Raw genomic sequence first — 19,804 nt, 5'->3', positions numbered from 1 at the left:
GCGGGGGGCCACACGAGGGCCCCACACGCTAGGGCCGCGCGGCCAAGGCCTGGGCCGCGCCGCCCTAGTGTGGCGGCGCCTCGTGGCCCCACTTCGTCTCCCCTCCGGTCTTCTGGAAGCTTCGTCTAAAAATAGGCCCCTGGGCGTTGATTTCGTCCAATTACGAGAATATTTCCTTACTAGGATTTCTGAAACCAAAAACAGCACAAAATAGCAACTGGCTCTTCGGCATCTTGTTAATAGGTTAGTGCCGTAAAATGCACAAATACGACATATAATGTGTATAAAACATGTAGATATCATCAATAATGTGGCATGGAACATAAGAAATTATCGATACGTCGGAGACGTATCAGCATCCCCAAGCTTAGTTCCTGCTCGTCCCGAGCAGGTAAACGATAACAAAGATAATTTCTGGAGTGACATGCCATCATAATCTTGATCATACTATTGTAAGCATATGTAATGAATGCAGCGATCAAAACAATGGTAATGACATGAGTAAACAAATGAATCATAAAGCAAAGACTTTTCATGAATAGTACTTCAAGACAAGCATCAATAAGTCTTGCATAAGAGTTAACTCATAAAGCAATAAATCAAAGTAAAGGTATTGAAGCAACACAAAGGAAGATTAAGTTTCAGCGGTTGCTTTCAACTTATAACATGTATATCTCATGGATAATTGTCAACATAGAGTAATATAACAAGTGCAATATGCAAGTATGTAGGAATCAATGCACAGTTCACACAAGTGTTTGCTTCTTGAGGTGGAGAGAGATAGGTGAACTAACTCAACATAAAAGTAAAAGAAAGGCCCTTCGCCGAGGGAAGCATTGATTGCTATATTTGTGCTAGAGCTTCGGTTTTGAAAACATGAAACAATTTTGTCAACGGTAGTAATAAAGCATATGTATCATGTAAATTATATCTTACAAGTTGCAAGCCTCATGCATAGTGTACTAATAGTGCCCGCACCTTGTCCTAATTAGCTTGGGTTAACACTGATCATCATTGCATAACATATGTTTCAACCAAGTGTCACAAAGGGGTACCTCTATGCCGCCTGTACAAGGGTCTAAGGAGAAAGTTTGCATTGGATTTCTCGCTTTTGATCATTCTTCAACTTAGACACCCATACCGGGACAACATAGACAACAGATAATGGACTCCTCTTTTAATGCTTAAGCATTCAACAACAGTTAATATTCTCATAAGAGATTGAGGTTTTATGTCCAAACTGAAACTTCCACCATGATTCATGGCTTTAGTTAGCGGCCCAATGTTCTTCTCTAACAGTATGCATACTCAAACCATTTGATTGTGAAAACCGCCCTTACTTCAGACAAGACGAACATGCATAGCAACTCACATGATATTCAACAAAGAGTTGATGGCGTCCCCAGAAACATGGTTATCGCACAACAAGCAACTTAATAAGAGATAAAGTGCATAAGTACATATTCAACACCACAATAGTTTTTAAGGCTATTTTGTCCCATGAGCTATATATTGCAAAGGCGAATGATGGAAATTTAAAGGTAGCACTCAAGCAATTTACTTTGGAATGGCGGAGAAATACCATGTAGTAGGTAGGTATGGTGGACACAAATGGCATAGTGGTTGGCTCAAGGATTTTGGATGCATGAGAAGTATTCCCTCTCGATACAAGGTTTAGGCTAGCAAGGTTATTTGAAACAAACACAAGGATGAACCGGTGCAGCAAAACTCACATAAAAGACATATTGTAAACATTATAAGACTCTACACCGTCTTCCTTGTTGTTCAAAACTCAATACTAGAAATTATCTAGACTTTAGAGAGACCAAATATGCAAACCAAATTTTAGCAAGCTCTATGTATTTCTTCATTAATGGGTGCAAAGTATATGATGCAAGAGCTTAAACATGAGCACAATAATTGCCAAGTATCAAATTATTCAAGACATTTTAGAATTACTACATGTAGCCTTTCCCGATTCCAATCATATAACAATTTAACGAAGAAGATTCAACCTTCGCCATGAATACCATGAGTAAAGCCTAAGGACATATTTGTCCATATGCAACAGCGGAGCGTGTCTCTCTCCCACACAATGAATGCTAGGATCCATTTTATTCAAACAAAAACAAAAACAAAAACAAACCGACGCTCCAAGCAAAGCACATAAGATGTGACTGAATAAAAATATAGTTTCAGGGGAGGAACCTGATGATGTTGTCGATGAAGAAGGGGATGCCTTGGGCATCCCCAAGCTTAGACGCTTGAGTCTTCTTAAAATATGCAAGGGTGAACCACCGGGGCATCCCCAAGCTTAGAGCTTTCACTCCTCTTGATCATAGTATATCATACTCCTCTCTTGACCCTTGAAAACTTCCTTCACACCAAACTTCAAGCAACCTCATTAGAGGGTTAGTGCACAATCAAAAATTCACATGTTCAGAGGTGATTCAATCATTCTTAACACTTCTAGACATTGCACAAAGCTACTGGACATTAATGGATCAAAGAAATTCATCCAACATAGCAAAAGAGGCAATGCGAAATAAAAGGCAGAATCTGTCAAAAACAGAACAGTCCGTAAAGACGAACCTGGAAGGGGCACTTAACTTGCTCAAACAAAAAAACTCAAAACTAACGAAAGTTGCGTACATATCTGTGGATCACGCACGTAAATTTGCAGATTTTTTTGATTTTTTTACAGAGACTTCTGCGCGAATTCGTGACAGACAGCAATGCTGTTTCTGTGCAGCAATCCAAATCTAGCATCAACTTTACCATAGAGACTTTACTTGGCACGAAAACATGATAAGGAGAGGTTGCTACAGTAGTAAACAACTTCCAGGACTCAAATATAAAACAAAGTACTGTAGTAAAAACATGGGTTGTCTCCCATAAGCGCTTTTCTTTAACGCCTTTCAGCTAGGCGCAGAAAGTGTAAATCAAGTATTATCAAAAGATGAAGCATCGACATTACCTTGGGTGTTGGGAGTTGCCTCAACAATGCATTTTATCTTATCTATGTGAGTTTCAGAGGCTCCCTTTTCATTATTCTTAGGTTTGCTATCCTCGTCAAACAAATTTTCAGGAACAAGCCAACCATAATTAGTTTCTAGAGCATCGCTCATTCCTAGGAGCTTACAAAGTATTGTTGTCTTAATCTCTCCACCATCATTAACATTATTAGTGTACCTTACTCTCTCCATGTCCATCTTTTCAAGGATACTAACAAAATTGGTATAAGAGCCAAGCATATTGTATTTAATAAAGACCTTTCTAGCCTCTCTTGCTACACCACCAAATTCTTTAAGAAGGGTTTCTAAAACAAAATCTTTCTTTTCCCCTTCTTCCATATCACCAAGTGTGAGAAACATGTGTTGGATTATAGGATTGAGATTAACAAATTTAGTTTCCAACATGCGAACTAAAGAAGCAACAGCAATTTCATAAGTAGGAGCAAGTTCTACCAAGTGTCTATCTTCAAAATCTTCAACTGTACTAACATGAGTGAAAAAATCTTCTATATTATCTCTTCCAATTATAGACCCTCGGCCTACCGGTATGTCTTTTAGAGTGTAGTTAGGAGGAAACATGATGAAATAAACAAAAGGTAAGTAAAGTAAATGCAAGCAACTAATTTTTTTTGTGTGTTTTTGATATAGAGAGCAAGACAGTAAATAAAGTAAAGCTAGCAACTAATTTTTTTGTGTTTTGTTTCAAGTGCAGCAAACAAAGTAGTAAATAAAATAAAGCAAGACAAAAACAAAGTAAAGAGATTGGATTGTGGAGACTCCCCTTGCAGCGTGTCTTGATCTCCCCGGCAACGGCGCCAGAAATTTGCTTGATGCGTGTAGTTGACACGTCCGTTGGGAACCCCAAGAGGAAGGTGTGATGAGCACAGTAGCAAGTTTCCCTCAGTAAGAAACAAAGGTTTAATCGAACCAGTAGGAGTCAAGAAGCACGTTGAAGGTTGATGGCGGCGGGATGTAGTGCGGCGCAACACCAGGGATTCCGGCGTCAACGTGGAACCTGCACAACACAACCAAAGTACTTTGCCCCAACGAAACAGTGAGGTTGTCAATCTCACCGGCTTGCTGTAACAAAGGATTAGATGTATAGTGTGGATGATGATTGTTTGCAGAAAATAGTAAAGAACAAGTATTGCAGTAGATTGTATTCGATGTAAAGAATAGGACCGGGGTCCACAGTTCACTAGAGGTGTCTCTCCCATAAGATAAATAGCATGTTGGGTGAACAAATTACAGTCGGGCAATTGACAAATAGAGAGGGCATGCCAATGCACATACATGATATGATAAATATAGTGAGATTTAATTGGGCATTACGACAAAGTACATAGACCGCTATCCAGCATGCATCTATGCCTAAAAAGTCCACCTTCAGGTTATCATCCGAACCCCTTCCGGTATTAAGTTGCAAACAACAGACAATTGCATTAAGTATGGTGCGTAATGTAATCAATAACTACATCCTCGGACATAGCATCAATGTTTTATCCCTAGTGGCAACAGCACATCCACAACCTTAGAACTTTCTGTCACTGTCCCAGATTTAATGGAGGCATGAACCCACTATCGAGCATAAATACTCCCTCTTGGAGTTAAGAGCAAAAACTTGGCCAGAGCCTCTACTAATAACGGAGAGCATGCAAGATCATAAACAACACATAGGTAATAGATTGATAATCACCATAACATAGTATTCTCTATCCATCGGATCCCGACAAACACAACATATAGAATTACAGATAGATGATCTTGATCATGTTAGGCAGCTCACAAGATCCAACAATGAAGCACATAAGGAGAAGACGACCATCTAGCTACTGCTATGGACCCATAGTCCAGGGGTGAACTACTCACACATCACTCCGGAGGCGATCATGGCGATGAAGAGTCCTCCGGGAGATGATTCCCCTCTCCGGCAGGGTGCCGGAGGCGATCTCCTGAATCCCCCGAGATGGGATTAGCGGCAGCGGCGTCTCTGGAAGGTTTTCCGTATCGTGGCTCTCAGTACTGGGGGTTTCGCGACGGAGGCTTTAAGTAGGCGGAAGGGCAAAGCGGGGGGGCACACGAGGGCCCCACACGATAGGGCCACGCGGCCAAGGCCTGGGCCGCGCCGCCCTAGTGTGGCGGCGCCTCGTGGCCCCACTTCGTCTCCCCTACGGTCTTCTGGAAGCTTCGTCTAAAAATAGGCCCCTGGGCGTTGATTTCGTCCAATTCCGAGAATATTTCCTTACTAGGATTTCTGAAACCAAAAACAGCAGAAAACAACAACTGGCTCTTCGGCATCTTGTTAATAGGTTAGTGCCGGAAAATGCATAAATACGACATATAATGTGTATAAAACATGTAGATATCATCAATAATGTGGCATGGAACATAAGAAATTATCGATACGTCGGAGACGTATATGGTATGTTGTCCATATATATGTTGTTCTTATCACTTATATACTATCAAAGTTTGCCTTAGTGTTTGTTCCATGTTGTGGGAAACTGTAGTTACTTATGACTGGAGACAAAAAGATATGTGCCTTCAAATTCAAGGTGAGCACTGTTATCATGTTCTCATTTATTTGGTGTGCTTCTCGCTTCTCCTTCTTATTGTGTATCAGCATAACACTTGCAGGTGGTGCCAAAGGACAATACGCTTGATTGAGTAACCCTTCCTAGATTTTAAGTTTTGTCTACAAATAAGGCATCCAACTAATTCATCATCCATGTGATGGTCTTCCCACTAGAGGTAACTTCATCTTTGGTGTGATCTTATATATCTGTCAGGGTATTTGTACATGCTACATATGCACACGAATCACGACCATGCTACTATGGACCTATAGTTGCTATTAGTATTGTTATTTTCTTGCACTATTGATGTACATGCGCCCACATCCACTAAATTTTCAATACCGCGCTACTGTTTGTACATCTGGTTATAGCCCCACGGACCAGGAAGGCACTCTTCTTAGTAGTTTACTTTACTTTGCAGTGTTTCACTCGAACGGCGCATGATGTCTATTTTTTATACACCTGACCACAGGTCGGTTGTTTCTTTGGCCATTTCATATATACAACTACATAAGTTCGAACAAACTAGCTGTAACATTAGGTCATTTCATTTCCAACTAATACATATTTCCCAATTTTAGAATTTTAGTATATCACATCTCAACCCTTTCTACATCTTCTCTACCTCGCTGATTTCTTCATTTTTTAAATGTGCTAGCAATGATTACAGCCTTCCTAAAAAAATGTGTCAAAGAAGACAGAACTTCTCATGCATTCATGTCTGGCCTGGGAAAACAAAGACCTAGAGACTGGCAAGGTTATATATGGACCAGATTTTTATCATGGTATATCATCCGGTACATTTTACATAATGCGTCTGTGTTTTGATTTTCCTTCTTGAGAAATACACTTTTTTGTTCATATCACTATTACAGGGAGCAACCATGGAAGGTTGTGACCAAACAATCCTATAGAGAAATCATCGATCCATAGGTCCGCGCTGGCTATTATACTTCTGCTGGCTGGTTTCCTCAAATTATTGCAGACAATATATCTTCCTTCTTGCCGAGTTCCTTATATTCCAGTTTTACAGATGGCGTTATCTGTTTTAAATGGTCAGCACGATCCATTTACAATTGATTAATTATCTTTCCAAGCAAGTGTGACAAAATTTTCTATCATTTCTAACACTCTTGGGAGAAATTAATTCTATAAGATCATCATAAAAAACACTGCAGAAACCCCACTTTTGTCAAGTCTATACCAATGGGAAAACTATACTAAGTTGGACACATGCTTCCAGTTGCTGAAACCTGTAATTCTTGCTGTATAAGTTACTGGAGAAAGGTCAGTTGCCTTCCGTATAAATTAAAAATTCTTCTTTGATTGATGTTCCAGGGAAATACATTGGAGGGCTGTGTGCTAAACAACCACATAGATCAATTCAGAGACCAATTGAAGAAATATCCGATCTTTCATTTGAGATGTGCATCATCTCTGAAGCATGAAGAAATATCCAAGAAATTCTATGTATCTTGAAGTGTTGTGTACAATGCGCAACTATTTGGAGCTCTAGCAGCCCACATTGGAGATTATACTCTTCTTTTTAGGGTATCTAACATCACATATGATTTATCATCTATTTCATTTCCATCCTTTGATTACTGCATGCTCTATGTTGTTACCATTATTCGATCGTTTCTTTTCACTATACAAAAAACCGTTCATGCAAATTCGTACTAGCAGCTCAATGACATGCAGCTAATGTAATATCGAGTGGACTTGATCAGGCTATTATAATTTTCAGCACTCTGTATGACCATGACAAATGACATTACTGAAATACTAGCAAATCATTTCTATTTCCGTAGATGCAGTAGTGCCAACTTTCTATTAAGTATCTTCTCTTTTCCGCCTCATAATCACCCCACGGGCGCGGCGTGTCGCCGCGCCAACCTTCCTAGTAAGCCTAATAGCTAGTACCATTCAAAGATAGCATTGAACTGGTATTCATGTTTATCTTTCACCATGAGAAAATTGCAATCAACCCATACCACTTTGTTAGGATCAAACGCAACACAGTGCACCAATAAACCCCTCTAATTTGTAGTGAATTTGAGGACATCTTTTTTTGAGAAATTTCCACCAATCTATTAATAATCATTCATAGGAGTAGAAACAACCCAAAAAATAAAAAATAATATAAATAGGTCCATAGAACACCTAGCGACGACTACAAACATTAGCATGAGCGGAAGGCGTGCCGCCATCCTCGCCCCTCCATCAGCTGAGCCAAACAAAGTGACGTAGTAGAGTTTGTTGTAGTAGACAAACGGAAAGTCGTTGTGCTAAGATCCCGAAGAAGACCAACGCATCACCAAAGATGAGACCCGTAGATCGGGAGAGAAAAACCTGAAACCACACCAATGAACTTGAAAACCGACTGCCCAGAAGATCCATGGGACGCACAACTCCACGTGCACTTCGCTAGCACTAGACACACCAGCGAAGCAAGGATAGAGCGGAGAGGACCTCATTCTGACTTTAAGATGTAGCCGCGGCCTCGACACCTTGAAGAATACACTAAAAATAACCTAAAGAAAGACCTGAAACCCTCCCGCGGGCGAGGGGCCGTGGTCCGCCACGTCTCCAAGGCCGCAATGCCCCCGGAGGGGAGCGAACCGGCTCCAACGCTGCGAGGGGGTGGAACCCTAGATGGGTTTTAGAAGTCGTCTCATGACCGCCACTCGAATTTTGAGAACATCTTCAAAAGACAAATTTCACGATAAATAACAGAATCAAATGCATCAGTGACGTTTGCATGTTCAAATTGTTCGTGTACCCAAAATGCTCTATGGTTGAACTAACAAAAGCACTCTAATCTCATGCTCACTTATCCAACGGTCAGACAAACCAACCAGATTGAAATGCTCAAAGTAAGGATCAAACTCGTTAAGGTGCAAGTGCAATGTGAGTTATGATCAAATTTAACAGGTTACCCTCCAAGATCAGCTTTAATTTGGTCCTGTTCCACTGATTACGCACTCTAGTACACACCTATGGAAGGGAATAATGTCGTCATGTTATAGGCCGGCAATCTTTGCGAGCTTCAATTCAAGACAGCGATTTAGATTTAGACACTGTTCACAGTTGCTTTTCATCCAATTAAACTTTGACGCGTGGGATCCTCCCAGCTGAGTTTCGCCAAGGCTTTTCTCCCTTTTATTTTTTGCCCGTTTCTCTGAATCCTACCATCGCCGGTCAAAGCGGCGGGGACGCCTCCACTACCGAACAATCCAGTACCCAATCTCCATCCTGCAGATTATTCTCTTCTTCTAGAACCCCAAATCTAGCGCACACGTGCTCCTTCCGGGCCGGGCCGTCCTCTCCCTCCCTGGCCGCCGTGCCTGTGCCAGATGGCCATGGCCGTGATGTGCCTTGAGCACTGGCCCGCCCCTGCTCTGCGACCAGTAGGGCTGCCGCCTGTTCCTGCTTCACTTCGCAGCCGGCCGGCGCACATCGATGCAGTCGGCGGCATGGACGACGACCAGCTGGGCTGCAGCCTGTTACTGGTTCGCTCCGCAGCCGGCAGGCGCACATCGAAGCAGTCGGCGGCATGGACGGTGGGGCCATGGCTCCGGCCAGTGCCGGACGCCCGCAGCAGGAGCGACCAGGGCGACGTCACAACGAGCGGAGCGGCGCATGGACGGAGGCGTCTCCATCGTGGGGTTCCATGCTCCATGTTGTCGTCCCACCAGGGTGCTCCTCTTCGTGTTGGATTTGGTTCGTTGTTTTTGACTTTTTGTTGTTCTTTGTTCCCTTATAAGGTACTGTTCTTTCTGATGCAGATCACCAGCCTTCTTGCGGTCTGCTCCTCAGTTGCGTTCACCTGCAAGGGACATCTCTTTTTTCTTCAGTGTGCAGGTACGTTATGATTTCGGTTCAAGTTAGCATTATTTTTTTTGATTCGTCCGTCATACATGTGTGTTCACTGATTGATATCCGTAGATTGCCACTATTACTGATGCCAGGGCCGATTGCCATTGGTGTTCCTCCTGTTATCAGGAGGTTGTGGCTGCATCTGGATTGTGTGCTCCTTTTCAATTGGAAAGAGATAATCAGGTGAATGGTGTTGCTGGTGATCCTCACGTTCGTGCCCCACTCTTTGGTATCTCGATATGAAATTTCACTATTTCATGGTTCCTACATATAATGTATTGTTGTTGTACCATTGGTTGCAGTTTCAGAGGTATCCTTTGAAAAAGGGTTTCCACTGTAAGATCAGTGCCTACCTCATTCTGAAACTTAGGGCCTAGCACAATCACCTTACAGTCATGCCGTCAAACTTAGTACCTACCACAATCACCTTACAGTCATGCCGCCATGCCAAAAGTGAGAGTGGTATTCTTTTGCCCAGTCTCCATCAGCAGATCAGTATTAGTAAATAGTAATAGATCGATTAATCCAATGAATGTTCTAGCACGTTCAGCATTATTTGCATTATCCTTTCCCTTAAGCTTTACGTGTTCGAAATCATTTTTGAATAGTCTTCACTGCAATGTGCTCTGTGTTAGAGTTGTAATAATTAGATACGGAATCATATTCAGATATGGTGTATAGACACCGATCTGGACATCCTTGTACGTCCGACCCGGACACCCTTTGTACGCCCCAACGAGAGGCTATTCTCGTTCAATATAAGCACACACCCGAGGCCCAAGTGGTCATCGAGTTTTCTGCCTAAAACTATCATGGTATCAGAGCGTCTCCTTCCACGACGTTGCTGCTAGATCGATCCCCAAGAAAACCACCCGGCCGTGACCTTCGTCGCTGCTGCAGGAAAACCAACACCCGGCCGTGACCTTCGTCGCTGCTGCAGGAAAACCAACACCCAGCTGTGATTCCCGTCGCCGCTGCAGGACCAAAACTCCCGGCCACGACCTCGTCGCTGCTGAAGGATCAGAAATCAACCCGGCTGTGATCTTCAATCACTGCCGCAGGACCCCAAAACAACCCGGTCGTGATACACTGCCGAAGGATCCCCTCCCTCTCTCCTCCAATGGCTTCGTCCTTCTCAGCTATGGCGAGTTTGGCGGCAGCACTTGGGGCCCCTCCTACGGACAAGTTGACGAGGGACAATCATCTATTCTGGAAGACTCAGGTGCTTCCAGCTCTGCGAGGCGCACAAGTCATGGGGCTGCTCGACCGCTCCGATGTCGCGCCGGTGAAAAGCCTAGAAGTTGAGGATGAAGAAAAGAAGAAACAATTCGTGCCTAATCCAGCCTACGAGGTCTGGCATGCACGTGACCAAACTGTGATGGGTTACTTGCTTAAATCTATGTCTCAAGATCTTCTCGCCCAAGTCATTGGTCTCGAGCACGCCTCTGAAGTTTGGGCGACGGTCGAGGAGCTCTTCTCCTCCCAATCCCGTGCCCGAGTAAATATGCTGCGTGGTGCTCTTTCCAATACTAAAAAGCTTGATATGACGGCTGCTCAGTACATCAGCAAGATGAAGGAATTTGTGTCTGAGCTTGCAGCCGCTGGAAAAAAGGTCGATGATGATGAAGTAAAAGGTTACATACTTGCAGGTCTTGATGGTGAATACAATCCTCTTGTTGCTTCAATCAATGCCGTGCCCTCCACCACTCTCAATGACATGTGTGCTCAGCTGCAAGCATATGATTATCGTCAATCCATGTTGTCTGAGACTGGGCAAAACACTGGTTCTTTTCAGTCTTCAGCAAACAATGTCTCTCGCCGCCCTTCCAACTACAACACACACAACAATGGCAACTACAACTTTCCTCCTCCACGTGGTGACTATGGGCGCCAAGCTAGTGGTGGCTTTGGTCGCCGAGATGGTGGTGGCTATGGGCGCCGAGATGGTGGTGGCTATAGGCGCCAAGATGGGCAGCAGAACCGTGGGCGCTCCCCTGGTCGTTATGATGGCCAAGGGCGTGGTGCGCCTAAGGGAGGCCGTGGTCGTGGTCGTGGACGCAACCCCTCCCCTCGCCAAGATGTCACATGCCAAATTTGCACGAAATATGGACACCCTGCAAGTGAGTGCTGGTGGCGCTACGCGGATAATGATGATGATGACAACTCCCGCACCGAGGAGAAGGGTGCATATGGTGTTGACACGAACTGGTACATGGATACCGGTGCTACAGATCACATCACTAGTGAACTGAACAAGCTACACACTCGCGACACCTATAAGGGGCATGATCAAGTTCACAACGCAAGTGGTCAAGGTATGGCAATTCAGCATGTTGGTCATTCGATATTGCACACCCCGCATAGTTCTCTTCAACTTCGTAATATTCTGCATGTCCCTAGTGCCTCGAAAAATCTATTATCTACTCATAAAATTGCTCTAGACAACAATGCCTTCGTTGAATTTCACCCATTTTTCTTTTTGATTAAGGATCAGGCCACGAAGCAAATCGTGTTTAGAGGTCCTTGTCATGGCGGTCTTTATACTCTCGTGCTTCTTTCCACGGGAGCTCACAAGCATGCATTCATCACACTGAAGCCTTCTTCCTCTACATGGCATCGTCGTCTAGGGCATCCATCATCATTTATTGTTCAACAAATTCTTAGGAAAAATAATCTCCCTTATACCCCTGAAATAAATCCTTACATATGTGATCCTTGTCAACAAGCTAAGAGTCACCAGTTACCCTATCCTATCTCTACTAGTGTATCTACTGTTCCTTTGGAACAAATTTTTTCTGATGTATGGGGTCCAGCTCCTGCTTCTGTTAGCAAACACTTATATTATGTAAGCTTCATTGATGATTATACTCCCTCTGATTCATATTAATTGACTTCAATATGGATGTATCTAGAACTAAAATGTGTCTAGATACATCCATATTAGAGTCAATTAATATGAACCGGAGGGAGTAGCAAATTTACTTGGATATATTTGCTTAAAAAACGTTCCGATGTTTATCAAGTTTTTCTGAATTTCCAGCAACTTGTTGAACGTAAATTTGGTCGCAAAATCATCACCATGCAAACTGATTGGGGTGGTGAATATGAAAAACTCCATGGTTTTTTTCAAAAAATTGGCATTACACATCATGTCTCTTGTCCTCACGCTCACCAACAAAATGGTTCGGCTGAGCGAAAACATCGTCACATCGTGGAGGTTGGGCTTGCCTTGCTTGCGAATGCCTCTATGCCATTAAATTTTTGGGATGAAGCTTTTCTCACCGCCACTTTTCTTATCAACTTGCTTCCCACAAAAGTGTTAGATTTTGTTTCCCCCACGGAAAAACTTCTCAATGTCAAACCAAATTATGATTCCCTTCGTGTTTTTGGTTGTGCTTGTTGGCCCAACCTTCGCCCCTATAACAAACGCAAACTTGCGTTTCGCTCCAAGCGATGTGTTTTTCTTGGGTATAGCCCTCTCCACAAAGGAGTCAAATGTCTAGATGTGTCCACGGGACGTGTTTATATCTCTCGTGATGTTGTGTTTGATGAAAATATTTTTCCGTTCCATTTGCTTCATCCCAATGCTGGTTCTCGACTTCGTGAAGAAACTCTCCTTTTACCCGTACATTTGTCTTCTACGGCATCTAATCACGGGGGTGTGCATATTAACGATGATCATATGCCTGTTGTACCTATTACTAATCCTTCACAGGTTATTGAGGATATGAATAATGACGGGAGCGAAACCAGCAATACAGATGATGATGAAGGGAGTGACAACAGCAGCCGTGGAGATCCGAGTGAAAATGCTGAAAGCAATCATGAAATATCAGCTTCTGGTGAAGAAATGGAGAGAAATAGCTTCAGCGTGGATCCCCATGTTGATATACATGCAAATCCTGAGCAACCAGATCCAGATTCTCCATCGGATCATGCATCTGAAGTTTCTTCACGTGAAGTTCCGTTTGCTGGCCACCGGCAGGACGACACGTCGCCATCTGTTGGTCCCCGCCTGGGAGTTGACGTGAGACACACCCATGGTTCAGCTGCCAACGCAGGTCCCCGCCTCCGAACCGACAGCCATGCAGGTTCTCACCTGGACGTGGGATGCACATCATTCAGCGATACATCCACAACATTCAGCGATACCTCACCAATGCACAGCCCCGGTGTGCATCAAGAATCTGACAGGAGACAAGAAAAACCTGCGTCTGAGCGTTTTGTGCCTCCTCCTCCGCCTGCACCCAGAACAAGGCTACAAAAAGGTATAAAACAACCAAAAGTTTATACCGATGGGACTATTCGATATGGCTTGCTTATGTCTACTGGAGAACCTAACAATCTTGATGAAGCCCTTACTGATAAAAATTGGAGACAAGCTATGGAGGAAGAATATGGTGCACTTATGCAAAATAAAACGTGGCATTTAGTTCCACCAAGTTCAAGGAAGAATCTAATCGACTGCAAGTGGGTATACCGAATAAAAAAACGTGCAGATGGTACTATTGACAGGTACAAGGCACGGCTAGTTGCAAAAGGTTTTAAGCAACGCTATGGCATTGATTATGAAGATACTTTCAGTCCGGTAGTTAAAGCTGCTACTGTTAGACTTGTGATAGCTATCTCAGTGTCAAGGGGATGGAGTCTACGACAGCTAGACGTCAAGAACGCGTTCTTACATGGTGTTCTGGAAGAAGAGGTTTATATGAAACAACCACCTGGGTTTGAAAATCCGCATGCTCCACATCACATCTGCAGACTTGATAAAGCTCTTTATGGTTTGAAACAAGCCCCTCGAGCTTGGTACTCTCGTCTTAGCTCTAAGTTGAATGAGCTTGGTTTTATACCCTCCAAGGCAGACACGTCATTGTTTCTCTACAACAGATCAGGTATTACTATGTTTGTTCTTGTCTATGTTGATGATATTATTGTGACAAGTTCGTCAGATCAAGCCATTTCAGCTCTACTCAAAGATTTGAATGAGAACTTTGCACTTAAGGATTTAGGTGACTTGCACTTCTTTTTGGGTATTGAAGTAAATAAGTGTTCAGATGGGTTAATTCTAACCCATGAAAAGTATGCTGCTGATCTACTTGCAAGAGTCGGCATGAGTACATGCACACCATGTCCCACACCGTTGTCCAATACTGAAAACTTGTCATTGACCGATGGGTCTCCACTTGGATCTAAGGATAGTACGCAGTACAGGAGTATAGTTGGTGCACTACAGTATTTGACATTGACACGGCCTGATTTATCATTCTCAGTGAACAAAGTATGTCAGTATCTTCATGCACCAACTACTGTTCACTGGACAGCAGCAAAGAGAATATTGCGTTATATAAAATGTACATTAAAAGTTGGTCTTACTTTTCAGAAGTCTTCTTCTACTCTTCTCAGTGCCTTCTCAGATGCAGACTGGGCAGGTTGTCTTGATGATAGACGTTCCACGGGAGAATTTGCTATATTCTTTGGTCCTAACCTCATCTCATGGAGTGCCAGAAAACAAGCTACTGTGTCACGTTCTAGTACTGAAGCCAAATATAAAGCTATTGCCAATGCAACAACTGAGTTGATTTGGGTTGAAGCTTTGATTCGAGAACTTGGAGTTTCTCTCAAGGAAAAACCATGTCTATGGTGTGACAATCTTGGTGCTACCTATTTGTCAGCAAATCCTGTTTTTCATGCTCGTACAAAACACATTGAGATTGACTATCACTTCGTTCGAGAGAGAGTTGCCGACAAATTACTAGATATCAAGTTCATTTCCAGTAAAGATCAAGTAGCTGATGGTTTTACCAAAGCTTTGCCTGTAAAAAATTTAAATGAGTTTAAACGTCTAAAGGTTTAGATTAAGGGGGGCTGTTAGAGTTGTAATAATTAGATACGGAATCATATTCAGATATGGTGTATAGATACCGATCTGGACATCCTTGTACGTCCGACCTGGACACCCTTTGTACGCCCCAACGAGAGGCTATTCTCGTTCAATATAAGCACACACCCGAGGCCCAAGTGGTCATCGAGTTTTCTGCCTAAAACTATCACTCTGTAGCACAGCATCGGTTTTCATTGTTAAGTTTAACATTGTGTTAGCCCTTTGGTATGTTGTGATTAGCACATTGCTCTTGAGTTCTTCCATCAAGTTTCATTAATTCAAGTTCAAAACATAAAGTTGTTCCTGCTCAGGATTACTTCTTGACTGTCTTTTCCACACTTTTCACATGTTTCTGTTCTTTCAAATTTATAGACATGCTTATCAGCAAATTCAAGCAATAATATGCCATGTTTCTGAAATTTAGATGTTCGTACCTGGGAGATATTTCAGTGTCCAGAATTCAGACGATTTCAAACATGATTAATTATATATGGAGGACCAGACATGGACCTAAAACAGATTCAACCATTCAATAAAAAGTTCAGCACACCATATTTCTTACATGTGTATTTCAGGGTTTTGTATACGAGGTAGAAAGCTAAAAACTGTAAGATTTATTGCTTACTATACAACTTGATGTACGTACATAAATTCTTTTGCCTTTGCCGTAAAAAAATATTCAGCTTTAATTGAAATCACATAGAAACGTAATGGAAAGTCATGTGGCAAGCACCCACATTGACCAGTTTAGAGAATAGCTGAAGAAAAGATCAATCTAGATATCTGAGAAGTTCACTGTAGTTGTGTTTATTGGTGGTGTCTTTTCTATGCATCTACACGGAGATTGACGGGGCAGAATTAGAGACTGACATGTGCATGTCTTGGGACATCTCTTCATTGATATGACGGTGAATCATGTATTTTAAGTAATTCCTTTTATGATTACTTGATGTATACTGCCAACTGTAAGTATTTTACCTCTTAAATGTGTTGTAGGGTTTGATGGAGGATGAAAGCATGCAAGATGAAAGAGAGTTAAGATTCACAAACCAAGTTAATCAGGAACTAAACATTTGCTACTTCAATCCAAAAGTGTTGTATGCACATTGTTCTATGCTCAACTTAGTTGACACAGCCATCCAAATCAGTTATAGTTCCGAATAAGATTTGCATGGGGTATGTTGTCCATATATATGTTGTTCTTATCACTTATATACTATCAAAGTTTGCCTTAGTGTTTGTTCCATGTTGTGGGAAACTGTAGTTACTTATGACTGGAGACAAAAAGATATGTGCCTTCAAATTCAAGGTGAGCACTGTTATCATGTTCTCATTTATTTGGTGTGCTTCTCGCTTCTCCTTCTTATTGTGTATCAGCATAACACTTGCAGGTGGTGCCAAAGGACAATACGCTTGATTGAGTAACCCTTCCTAGATTTTAACTTTTGTCTACAAATAAGGCATCCAACTAATTCATCATCCATGTGATGGTCTTCCCACTAGAGGTAACTTCATCTTTGGTGTGATCTTATATATCTGTCAGGGTATTTGTACATGCTACATATGCACACGAATCACGACCATGCTACTATGGACCTATAGTTGCTATTAGTATTGTTATTTTCTTGCATTATTGATGTACATGCGCCCACATCCACTAAATTTTCAATACCGCGCTACTGTTTGTACATCTGGTTATAGCCCCACGGACCAGGAAGGCACTCTTCTTAGTAGTTTACTTTACTTTGCAGTGTTTCACTCGAACGGCGCATGATGTCTATTTTTTATACACCTGACCACAGGTCGGTTGTTTCTTTGGCCATTTCATATATACAACTACATAAGTTCGAACAAACTAGCTGTAACATTAGGTCATTTCATTTCCAACTGATACATATTTCCCAATTTTAGAATTTTAGTATATCACATCTCAACCCTTTCTACATCTTCTCTACCTCGCTGATTTCTTCATTTTTTAAATGTGCTAGCAATGATTACAGCCTTCCTAAAAAAATGTGTCAAAGAAGACAGAACTTCTCATGCATTTATGTCTGGCCTGGGAAAACAGAGACCTAGAGATTGGCAAGGTTATATATGGACCAGATTTTTATCATGGTATATCATCCGGTACATTTTACATTATGCGTCTGTGTTTTGATTTTCCTTCTTGAGAAATACACTTTTTTGTTCATATCACTATTACAGGGAGCAACCATGGAAGGTTGTGACCAAACAATCCTGTAGAGAAATCATCGATCCATAGGTCCGCGCTGGCTATTATACTTCTGCTGGCTGGTTTCCTCAAATTATTGCAGACAATATATCTTCCTTCTTGCCGAGTTCCTTATATTCCAGTTTTACAGATGGCGTTATCTGTTTTAAATGGTCACCACGATCCATTTACAATTGATTAATTATCTTTCCAAGCAAGTGTGACAAAATTTTCTATCATTTCTAACACTCTTGGGAGAAATTAATTCTATAAGATCTTCATAAAAAACACTGCAGAAACCCCACTTTTGTCAAGTCTATACCAATAGGAAAACTATACTAAGTTGGACACATGCTTACAGTTGCTGAAACCTGTAATTCTTGCTGTATAAGTTACTGGAGAAAGGTCAGTTGCCTTCCGTATAAATTAAAAATTCTTCTTTGATTGATGTTCCAGGGAAATACATTGGAGGGTTGTGTGCTAAACAACCACATAGATCAATTCAGAGACCAATTGAAGAAATATCCGATCTTTCATTTGAGATGTGCATCATCTCTGAAGCATGAAGAAATATCCAAGAAATTCTATGTATCTTGAAGTGTTGTGTACAATGCGCAACTATTTGGAGCTCTAGCAGCACACATTGGAGATTATACTCTTCTTTTTAGGGTATCTAACATCACATATGATTTATCATCTATTTCATTTCCATCCTTTGATTACTGCATGCTCTATGTTGTTACCATTATTCGATCGTTTCTTTTCACTATACAAAAAACCATTCATGCAAATTCGTACTAGCAGCTCAATGACATGCAGCTAAAGTAATATCGAGTGGACTTGATCAGGCTATTATAATTTCCAGCACTCTGTATGACCATGACAAATGACATTACTGAAATACTAGCAAATCATTTCTATTTCCGTAGATGCAGTAGTGCCAACTTTCTATTAAGTATCTTCTCTTTTCCGCCTCATAATCACCCCACGGGCGCGGCGTGTCGCCGCGCCAACCTTCCTAGTAAGCCTAATAGCTAGTACCATTCAAAGATAGCATTGAACTGGTATTCATGTTTATCTTTCACCATGAGAAAATTGCAATCAACCCAAAGCAAACTTTGATATGAATTAGTTTTCTTGAAATCTCAAGCTCAATCCATACCACTTTGTTAGGATCAAACGCAACACAGTGCACCAATAAACCCCTCTAATTTGTAGTGAATTTGAGGACATCTTTTTTTGAGAAATTTCCACCAATCTATTAATAATCATTCATAGGAGTAGAAACAACCCAAAAAATAAAAAATAATATAAATAGGTCCATAGAACACCTAGCGACGACTACAAACATTAGCATGAGCGGAAGGCGTGCCGCCATCCTCGCCCCTCCATCAGCTGAGCCAAACAAAGTGACGTAGTAGAGTTTGTTGTAGTAGACAAACGGAAAGTCGTTGTGCTAAGATCCCGAAGAAGACCAACGCATCACCAAAGATGAGACTCGTAGATCGGGAAAGATAAACCTGAAACCACACCAATGAACTTGAAAACCGACTGCCCAGAAGATCCATGGGACGCACAACTCCACGTGCACTTCGCTAGCACTAGACACACCACCGAAGCAAGGATAGAGCGGAGAGGACCTCATTCTGACTTTAAGATGTAGCCGCGGCCTCGACACCTTGAAGAATACACTAAAAATAACCTAAAGAAAGACCTGAAACCCTCCCGCGGGCGAGGGGCCGTGGTCCGCTACGTCTCCAAGGCCGCAATGCCCCCGGAGGGGAGTGAACCGGCTCCAACGCTGCGAGGGGGTGGAACCCTAGATGGGTTTTAGAAGTCGTCTCATGACCGCCACTCGAATTTTGAGAACATCTTCAAAAGACAAATTTCACGATAAATAACAGAATCAAATGCATCACTGACGTTTGCATGTTCAAATTGTTCGTGTACCCAAACTGCTCTATGGTTGAACTAACAAAAGCACTCTAATCTCATGCTCACTTATCCAACGGTCAGACAAACCAACCAGATTGAAATGCTCAAAGTAAGGATCAAACTCGTTAAGGTGCAAGTGCAATGTGAGTTATGATCAAATTTAACAGGTTACCCTCCAAGATCAGCTTTAATTTGGCCCTGTTCCACTGATTACGCACTCTAGTACACACCTATGGAAGGGAATAATGTCGTCATGTTATAGGCCGGCAATCTTTGCGAGCTTCAATTCAAGACAGCGATTTAGATT

General features: G+C 42.1%; 1 pseudogene; it reads left to right on the top strand.

The window, feature by feature from the left end:
* The first annotated feature begins 11,078 nt into the window (after nucleotides 1–11,078).
* Nucleotides 11,079–11,174, top strand: LOC127318136 (small nucleolar RNA Z247; annotated as a pseudogene).
* The last annotated feature ends 8,630 nt before the right edge of the window (nucleotides 11,175–19,804 follow it).

Source organism: Lolium perenne, chromosome 7 (assembly GCF_019359855.2).
Source record: "Lolium perenne isolate Kyuss_39 chromosome 7, Kyuss_2.0, whole genome shotgun sequence".
Taxonomy (NCBI): domain Eukaryota; kingdom Viridiplantae; phylum Streptophyta; class Magnoliopsida; order Poales; family Poaceae; genus Lolium; species Lolium perenne.
The sequence above is the reverse complement of the archived record's forward strand: the minus strand, read 5'-3'. Positions and strand labels throughout refer to the sequence as shown.